The 8,888-nt window shown below is 33.4% G+C and overlaps 2 long non-coding RNA genes across 3 annotated transcripts; one reads left to right on the top strand and one right to left on the bottom strand.

The window, feature by feature from the left end:
- The first annotated feature begins 537 nt into the window (after positions 1 to 537).
- On the top strand, positions 538 to 1,665 carry LOC140852645 (uncharacterized). Of its 2 annotated transcripts, XR_012135541.1 has the most exons (4): positions 538 to 671; positions 772 to 914; positions 1,074 to 1,267; positions 1,373 to 1,663. It is a non-coding gene; the product is annotated as an uncharacterized lncRNA (long non-coding RNA). The 2 variants fall into 2 exon arrangements; XR_012135540.1 differs by having other exon boundaries at positions 1,074 to 1,665.
- On the bottom strand, positions 1,666 to 8,312 carry LOC105036780 (uncharacterized). The gene is made up of 5 exons (XR_012135539.1): positions 7,786 to 8,312; positions 7,394 to 7,464; positions 7,257 to 7,301; positions 2,520 to 2,604; positions 1,666 to 2,426 (listed from the first exon to the last, which is right to left on the bottom strand). It is a non-coding gene; the product is annotated as an uncharacterized lncRNA (long non-coding RNA).
- Between the last annotated feature and the right edge of the window lie 576 nt (positions 8,313 to 8,888).

The raw sequence follows: 8,888 nt of genomic DNA, 5'->3' as shown, positions 1-8,888 counted from the left end.
TAACACGGCCAAGCTACCGAGGGATGTACCCACGATAACACAAAGCCAAAATTCATCTTTTTAAATATAATAACAGATATATTATAAATAAATGTAATAATAAAATTTTAATTAAATATTTTAATTAAACTTTATTATTGTGGACATTGAATCTTGCACCTGAGCTCTTTTTTTGGATCTGAAAGATAGTAATTTTGCTTGACATTAACTGTGAGTTCTAGTGTTTGGTTTGTTTCTTGATATGAAACAAGCCATCCTCACCTGGGCATTTTCCTTATCTTGTTGCCTCATGCGTTACTTAAATATCAGTTTCTTCATGGATTTCCCTTGGCCAAGCAGAACCTAAGGCTCTTTTCCAGTCTAGACCGTTGGTACCTTGTATTTTTGTAGTTGAAACAGTTCCCAAATCATGTAGTCATAGTTTTTTTGATTCTATCATTCTATGGCTGCATCGTTTTTTTGGGCAGAATATTCATTGTGAGCGCCTTTGTCACCTCTTCTTTATGCATTCTTTCTTTTGGACGTAATTGGGATAGAGACCATTCATTTTCACCTATCAACATGAGTATAGAGGAAACATTTGTACCTTTCCGCGGAATCAAGAATGACCACCAAGGGAGGTTGATGTGTTACAAGCAAGATTGGACCAGTGGCTTCCGCGCAGGGATCAGGTAATATTTTGATGATTATACAAGCATATATTGTCTTTATTTTTCAGATACCACAGTCGAAGGGTCGACCGAATTTTTACTTAATTTTTTTTGGGATTAGATTTGATGTATCATGATGTGAACATCATCATTCATCATTGTTCAATTTCCATTTGTTCAAAATTTTATCTCCGACAACATATATATTCTTTGCATCAGCGATCCCAGTCATATCATTTGGAGAGCAATTGGAGAGAAACACTGGTAATAAAAGCTAAACTATTGTATTGTTTTGCCTTTTTACTACTGCTAGTTACTCCTTTTTGCAATTGGGATATTGTTTGAAAAGGATTGCAACAAATTTTATGCAACATTAAGTAATCAACAATCACTGGTTATATGGAAAAAAATGGGTATTGGCAGATGGAGTCATAACAGCAGTACAAACATTGGCATCTACTGCACTTTGTGGGATCATACATTTGATAATTGGAGGTCAGCCTCTGCTGATTCTTGGAGTTGCAGAGCCTACAGTGCTTAATGTACACATTCATGTTTAACTTCGCCAAGGATAGAACTGAATTGGGTCAAAAGCTGTTTTTAGCGTGGACCGGATGGTAAGTAATCCGATACTTTGTTTGAGCAAAATAATAGCAAGTTTTTGTCTACAATCTCAGATCAGGTTTTCCATCATCTTTGTGTCTTGTTCTTTGGCTTTGCAGGGTATGCGTCTGGACTGCCTTCTTGCTGTTCCTACTGGCTATTTTAGGTGCATTAAATAGCTGGTGAGCTATTTGGTCTTCTTATTTGGTATCACCATGATTCATGGCTCCAATTTTTTTTGAATAAAAAAAATGGAACGAGATCATGCAAAGGGTCACATGTAGTATTTTTGGATTGTCTAGATACTTGTGGTTGCACTTTCTTCTCTCTTCCCATCTCCATGTTGATAATCCAGATTAATTTAGTTCATATGATCGTTTCAACTTATTATTGACATACATGTTGGGTCTTAGTTAAAAAAATATTCTTTAAATTTAACTTCTACCTAATTTTTAACTCTCCATTGTTTCTTTTCTATTTTAATTTTCTATGTTTATTAATGCATATCCTTTTCTTTTGTTTATCTTTTTCAAATTAAGGTGATATGTTCTTTTTATTTTTAATAGAAAGGTATTGGTTTTTTAGGCTAGATATTAATAAATAATCAAAAGCCATGCCTACTGCAATGCAAATATCATAAGCATTCTTATCATAAGGTACTGTTTTCTTTTTCTCTTTCAAGATGTGCATTTATACGTACTTATTTACTAGTTTGAAAAAGTAAAATACATGCTGACCAAATTGAGATAGTGCAAACCAAGTAATCAGATTATGTAAGAACAGATATACCATATCAAGCCCTAAGTTTTCTGCTCAATAACATACTACTTTATGCTACTATGCCATAAGCGACTCTTAGTAATGCAACACTACTTGGGGAACTGAAAGCAGATGGAATCTTGAATAAAGCAACGTACACACCACACTCCCAACCACCTAATTCCCACACAACACAGTAGGTGCCACAATCTACCCAACATTTATAATTTAGATGCTCAATTGTCATTATCCATTATCACGGGGAACCAATCTTTTTATCGCAAACCATGTTTCATGAATCATAAGAGAGGGACAAGTCCAAAACTTTGAAAACAAGAAACGAAAAGAAACAAGAGATGGGAAGAAAACCTGATGACCAATGAAGCGAGCTCTTCTTAGACACTCACGGTACAACTACAAGCAAGAAAAGAGTTAATTTTTAAGACTATGATCAAGGATTTTTTTTCCAGTTCTTGAATGAGGGAAAAAATGAGGCATTGTTCTTACTCTGATCACATTGTCAGCAATCTCGGGAGGCAATGCCGTCTGCAGCGAAGGCATCTTCTTTTCTTCTTAACCTTGCAAACAACCACTGCGAGACCAAGAATTCACCATTCAATCCTCACAATCAATCATAATTCACACCTTAAATCATCGAAAAACATATAAAACCCTAACAGTGACTAAATCCCCGCTAATACATGTCTTGATTTGGATATTTAGTATGAATGCTCGGAAAAAATACCAAGAATTCGATCATCAAGGCAACGAACGTCGAGTCATAGACTAGATTTTGAATCAAGATTTCATTTCATGAGAATATATCAACGGAATCCAATCAAAAAGCGATTGATTGCGATCAAAAGAGCATAGTTCTTAGTAAGAAGAATAGGAATTACCCCGAGAAGTGTTGGGGGGGGGGGGGAGCGGCCGAGGCGAAGAGCGGAGAGGAGGAAAAGAGGGCGGGTTGAAGTAGAGAAGGTGGAAGGCACGTGATGTGCACACGATGGGACTGGAAGGCTCTGAGGAGATATAATAACAATGACAATGCAGCCCGATATTATAATCCCAAAACAACCGGATTTGGATATAAAAACTAGACCCAATAAGCTTAACGGATCAACGTTTGGTGGGTGTGATTTATAGGGTAGAGACAGAGAGGGTGGAGATAGAGATGGATATGGAGTCAACTGCAAGTGGCCGGTGGCCGACGATATTGGACAAAGGGCCGGTGGCAGATTAAAATGGATGTAGAAGAAGAGACAGGAAGATGGAGAAAGGCAAGAAAAACTTGTGGTTGGAGCATCAAGGGCTGTTAATGGGGAAAAAAATCTAAACATGTAGTACCTTGGAGGTAGGGGTGGCAATGGTTGGATTAGCTTGGTTTTGGGTCGGATTGAAGCAGATTTGGGTCACCAAAAAAACAAACAAAAAGACTCCTGATCCATCCTTGATCCATGTCCAACCAAGTTGGAAAATGTAGCATACCCGCTTTTTTATTTTACGTGGACCCTGAGCCACCCATCACCCCGTTTAAATTTTCATTCATCTGTTATATATACATAACTAAAAGGTAAGGCAAAATCTAGCATGTAAAAATCAACAAACAAAAACAAATTTTGTTTAATAGCAAGTTATCATCATAAGATAAAAAATTTAAAAATTTAGAAAATATCATAATTAAAACTAATTAATAATAAACTAATTAAAATGTAATAATAAAAGAGAAAGATCAACATGGTTCATTGGTTTGGCAGTTGGTTAGTTTTTAGCAAGTTTGACTCAGGTGATCCAATAAGTTGAGGACAAAATCGATCATGGATTGCTTAAACTCGATTTATTTTTAGTTGGACTTTGGGCAAGTCCTATTAAATTTGATAATTTCTCTGCCCCAGCCTATTGAGAAGCTAAACCCAAACCCGTGCATTTTATAAATGTGCTGTTTTTTTGTTGACTTGTTTCTGACTCGAACTTAAGAATAGCCAACCCAAACTTGTTTACTTCGAGAGAGTTCATATGTGCTGGCAGGTTTGGTCAAATTTTGCCATCCTTAGAGATGCGGTGGAAAGTTTCATAGCTATTGGATAATTATTGAAAATATGAAATTCAAAGAAATAAACTTCATCTAGAAATTTTGACTATAAGAAAATAAATAAGTATGGTTAATATTATAATTATGATTCGTAAATGTAAGTGGCTAGGATCGAGTTGTTACCAAATTGGAGGGACCTCAACTTGAATCATACTCATTTAAAAGTTGAGCAATTGGATAGAATCATCATGGACTTATCCTAATGACTTGGATTTTGCTCGTCATAGTTTAACAGCAGGCTAGTTTTGTCTCAAGATTTTCCTTGTTGATATGTCAGACTATAAGATGCATTATTCATTTTAATTGCTGAACTTATCCCTTCTCTTCCTTCCTCTTTCTATCATGCTCTCTCTAAAATAAAGCAGGTCGAAGCCACTCTATAGCTACTAGGAGGCAAATTTAGTCTATCACACTGTACAGCCTGAGCTTGGAATAAGAGCTGAAATGCTTGAAGGATAACATCTCTCAAGTTTTTTTTTCCATTTTTAAAATGAATAACACCGCTCCAGTTTCGAACCTTGACCTCTAATTATAACCTAAGAGCATATATCATTGAGCCACATGCTCAAGAATATCTTAAAAAGGAAAATAATATAATGCATTTTTGAAGCACAAAAGCTTTTTGGATTCCACAGCCAAAATGACTTATATTATGTTCCTTATGAAATAAAACAATAAGCCCAAATTCCATAATTTTTAAAACAATTGTGGTATTTATTTTACTTTGATTAGCAAGCACATTTAATATTTTATAGAATAAAATTTAATAAGATACTAGTAAAAATAATTGGGCAAAAATCGAAGATTCAAATTATTGATCATGATCTATATTATTAAAAATATTTAAAACCAAAAGCTATGTATTTTGATGTTTGAATCCATATATCAAGTAGGTATGGTATAAAACCAAAATTTATTATTAATTAAATATTAAAATTGATTATGTAATAATTTAGAGAAAACAATGCGAAATATTCATCTTCAACACTATTTTTCCATCCCCAAGGCCCCATCACTGGTATCTTTTCCTATTCTTCCTACTCCCTTATCTATTCTTTTCTAGAGAGACGCACATCATCTCGTTCTTTTCACTCTGGTTTGCGAAGCTTTTACACGTGGCCGATCCGACCTTGCATTCTCTCCTTTTGGCAAGTCCGCAAGGGCTCTTGCTTAGCTTCACCATGACCATGGCCCTAAAGGCCTTTTCCAATGCCACCTTCCTCATCCCCCCACTTCCACACTCATGTTCTCAAGTCCGACCTCTACACCGATATCAACGCGACAACATCGCCTCTGCCCTGGTCGATAATTAAACCTTACCTACATCCTATTTGACGAAATGCCCAATCGAAATATCATCACCATCAAAACCATGCTTGCTGCCTACATTCTAAACTGAGTCTATAAAACAGAGCTTCAGACTCCAACTGGGGTGTGATATTAGTTTTACAACTCACCGATACCAACCATCATAGTATAGAACAACAATAAGAACAAATAAGCTTTTGATAACATACGAAGTTCTCAATAGAGAAAACTGCAACAAACTCAAATTTTCTCCCCCATATCTTAGTTCTACACCGCATGCGGTGTACAAAAAATTTTTCTAATCACAAAACTCGGTTGTTTTGTGATTAGGAAAATTCTTTGTACACCGCATGCGGTGAAGAAAAAATACAACCAAAATATCGTCATCATCAAAACCATGCTCGCCACCTACACAATGCCCGTTGGCTTTTATAAACTGAGTCTATAAAACAGAGCTTCAGACTCTAATTAAGGTGTGATATTAGTTTTACAACTCACCGATACCAACCATTATAGTATAGAACAACAACAAGAACAAATAAACTTTCGATAAAATACAGAGTTCTCAATAGAGAAACTACAACAAATTCAAATTTTCTCCCCCATATCTTAGTTCTACAACGCATGTGGTATACAAAGAATTTTTCTAATCACAAAACTATCGAGTTTTGTGATTAGGAAAATTCTTTGTACACTACATGTGGTATAGAAAAAATATACCATCCCATCAAATTGGGCTACGTAGCCACCGCTTTCCAATGCGCATTTAATGTCTGCAGTTTCATTTTTTCATTTGAAATTTTGAATGACGAAAATTATAACATCCTGTGTCTATATTATGACTTTCTGTAGGGATGTCATAATTTTTCTTCCAAAAATCATAAAAAGAGAAGAGCTTGATGGTATATCTGTTCTTACATAATCTGATTTCTTGGCTTGCACTATCTCAATTTGGTCAGCATGTGTTTTACTTTTGTCAAACTAGTAAATAAGTACATGTAAATGCACATCTTGAAAGAGAAAAAGAAAACGATACCTTATGATAAGAATGCCTATGATATTTTCATTGCAGTAGGCATTATTTATTAATATCTGGCCTCAAAAACAATACCTTTCTATCAAAAATAAAAAGAAGATATCACCTTAATTTGAAAAAGCTAAACAAAAAAAAAGAGGATATGCATTAATAAACATGGAAAATTAAAATAGAAAAGAAACAATGGAGAGTTAAAAATTAGGTAGAAGTTAAATCTAAAGAATATTTTTTAGCTAAAAACCCAACATGTACGTCAATAATAAATTAAAACTATCATATGAACTAAATTAATGTGGATTATCAACATGGAGAAGGGAAGAGAGAAGAAAGTGCAACCACAAGTATCTAGACAACCCAAAAATAATACATGTGACCCTCTGCATGATTTTGTTCCTTTTTTTTATCCAAAAAAATATTGGAGCCATGGATCGTGTGGTGTTTGCAAAGATATGTAAGAACAGATATACCATCAAGCCCTAAGTTTTCTGCTCAATAACAAACTACTTTATGCTAATATGCCATAAGCGACTCTTAGCAATGCAACACTACTTGGGGAACTGAAAGCAAATGGAATCTTGAATAAAGCAACGTACACACCCCACTCCCAACCACCTAATTCCCATACAAAAGAAAATAGTGGGTGCCACAATCTACCCAACATTTATAATTTAGATGCTTAATTGCCATTATTCATTATCACTAGGAACCAATCTTTTTATCTCAAACCATATTTCATGAATCATAAGAGAGGGACAAGGAAAACTTTGAAAACAAGAAACAAAAAGAAACAGGAGATAGGAGAAAAAACCTGATGACCAATGAAGCGAGCTCTTCTTAGGCACTCATGGTACAACTACAAGTAAAAAAAGAGTTAATTTTAAGACTATGATCAAGGATTTTTTTTCTAATTCTTGAATAAGGGAAAAAATGAGGTAGAGTACTTACTCTGATCACATTATCAGCCATCTCAGGGGGCAACGCCATCTGCAGCTAAGGCATCTTCTTTTCTTCTTAACCTTGCAAACAACCACCACGAGACCAAGAATTCACCATTTAATCCTCACAATCAATCATAATTCATACCTTAAATCACTGAAGAACATATAAAACCCTAACAGTGACTAAATCCCCATCAATATATGTCTTGAGTCGAATATTTAGCATGAATGCTCGAAAAGAATACCAAGAATTCGTCCAAGAAGGCAATGAACATTGAGTCATAAACTAGATTTTGGATCAAGATTTCATTTCATGAGAATATATCAACGGAATCCGATCAAGAAGCGATTGGTTTCAATCGAAAGAGCATAGTTCTTAGTGAGAAGAATATGGATTACCTCGAGAAGCATGGCAGAGGCTAGGGCGGCGGCAGCGGAGGTGAAGAGCCGAGAGTGGAGGAAAAGAAGCCAGGTTGAAGTAGAGGAGGTGGAGGGCAGGTGATGTACACGTGATGGGACTGGAAGGTTTTGAGGAGAGCCAGTAGCAATGAAAATGCAGCCCAATAATCACAGAACAACCAAGTTTGGATATTTGAACTAGACCGTATAAGCTTAACGGATCAACATTCGGGGGTTATGATTTAGGCCCTCTTTGGCAAAGCCTTTGAAGTGCCAGAAAGCATATTTTTTGACCATTCGAAAATATTTTTGGATATTAAAATAATATTTGATAAAAAATCAGAAAGTTATATTGACTTTGCTAAAAAGTTGAAAGAGTTTATTTGAGAAAAGCTCTATTCCGAAGCTTCTCCCAAAAGTACTTTCCAAAATATCATAAAGTTATTTTGATTAAAATATTTTTTTTCAGTTACTAAAATATCTACGAATAAATCTCATAATTATATTTTATATCATATCATATTATATTATTATATTATAAATATAGTATAATATAATAATAAATTAATATTATGATGTATTATAAATATATAATACAATCTATTATAGTATTATTAGATTATAAAAATACAATCTAATATAATCATATTTAATAATAATATTATATTATTATATTATAATAATATAATTAAATGTAATAATATTTTATTAATGATATAATATTATTTTATTATTAATAATATAATATAATATGTTATATTATAATCTATTATTAGAATAGATTGTAATCCATTATATTATATTTCATTACATATTAGATTATAATTATAATAATATTATATTATAGTATGATATTATATTATATTATTATATGATAATAATATCATATAAAAAATAATATTTAAATATAATAATATATAATATTATATTGTATCATTATCTATCATATAAGATTATGTAATATTTTTTTATTATTATTTTGTTATACCAAAAATATTTTTTTATTTTAGTTATCAAATACATGTTAAAGTTTCAAAATACTTTATAAATATAGTTAAACACACGTAAAAGTTTTAAAATACTTTATAAATATAATTATCAAA

The sequence above is a fragment of the Elaeis guineensis genome, chromosome 11, assembly GCF_000442705.2.
Source record: "Elaeis guineensis isolate ETL-2024a chromosome 11, EG11, whole genome shotgun sequence".
Taxonomy (NCBI): domain Eukaryota; kingdom Viridiplantae; phylum Streptophyta; class Magnoliopsida; order Arecales; family Arecaceae; genus Elaeis; species Elaeis guineensis.
The sequence above is the reverse complement of the archived record's forward strand: the minus strand, read 5'-3'. Positions and strand labels throughout refer to the sequence as shown.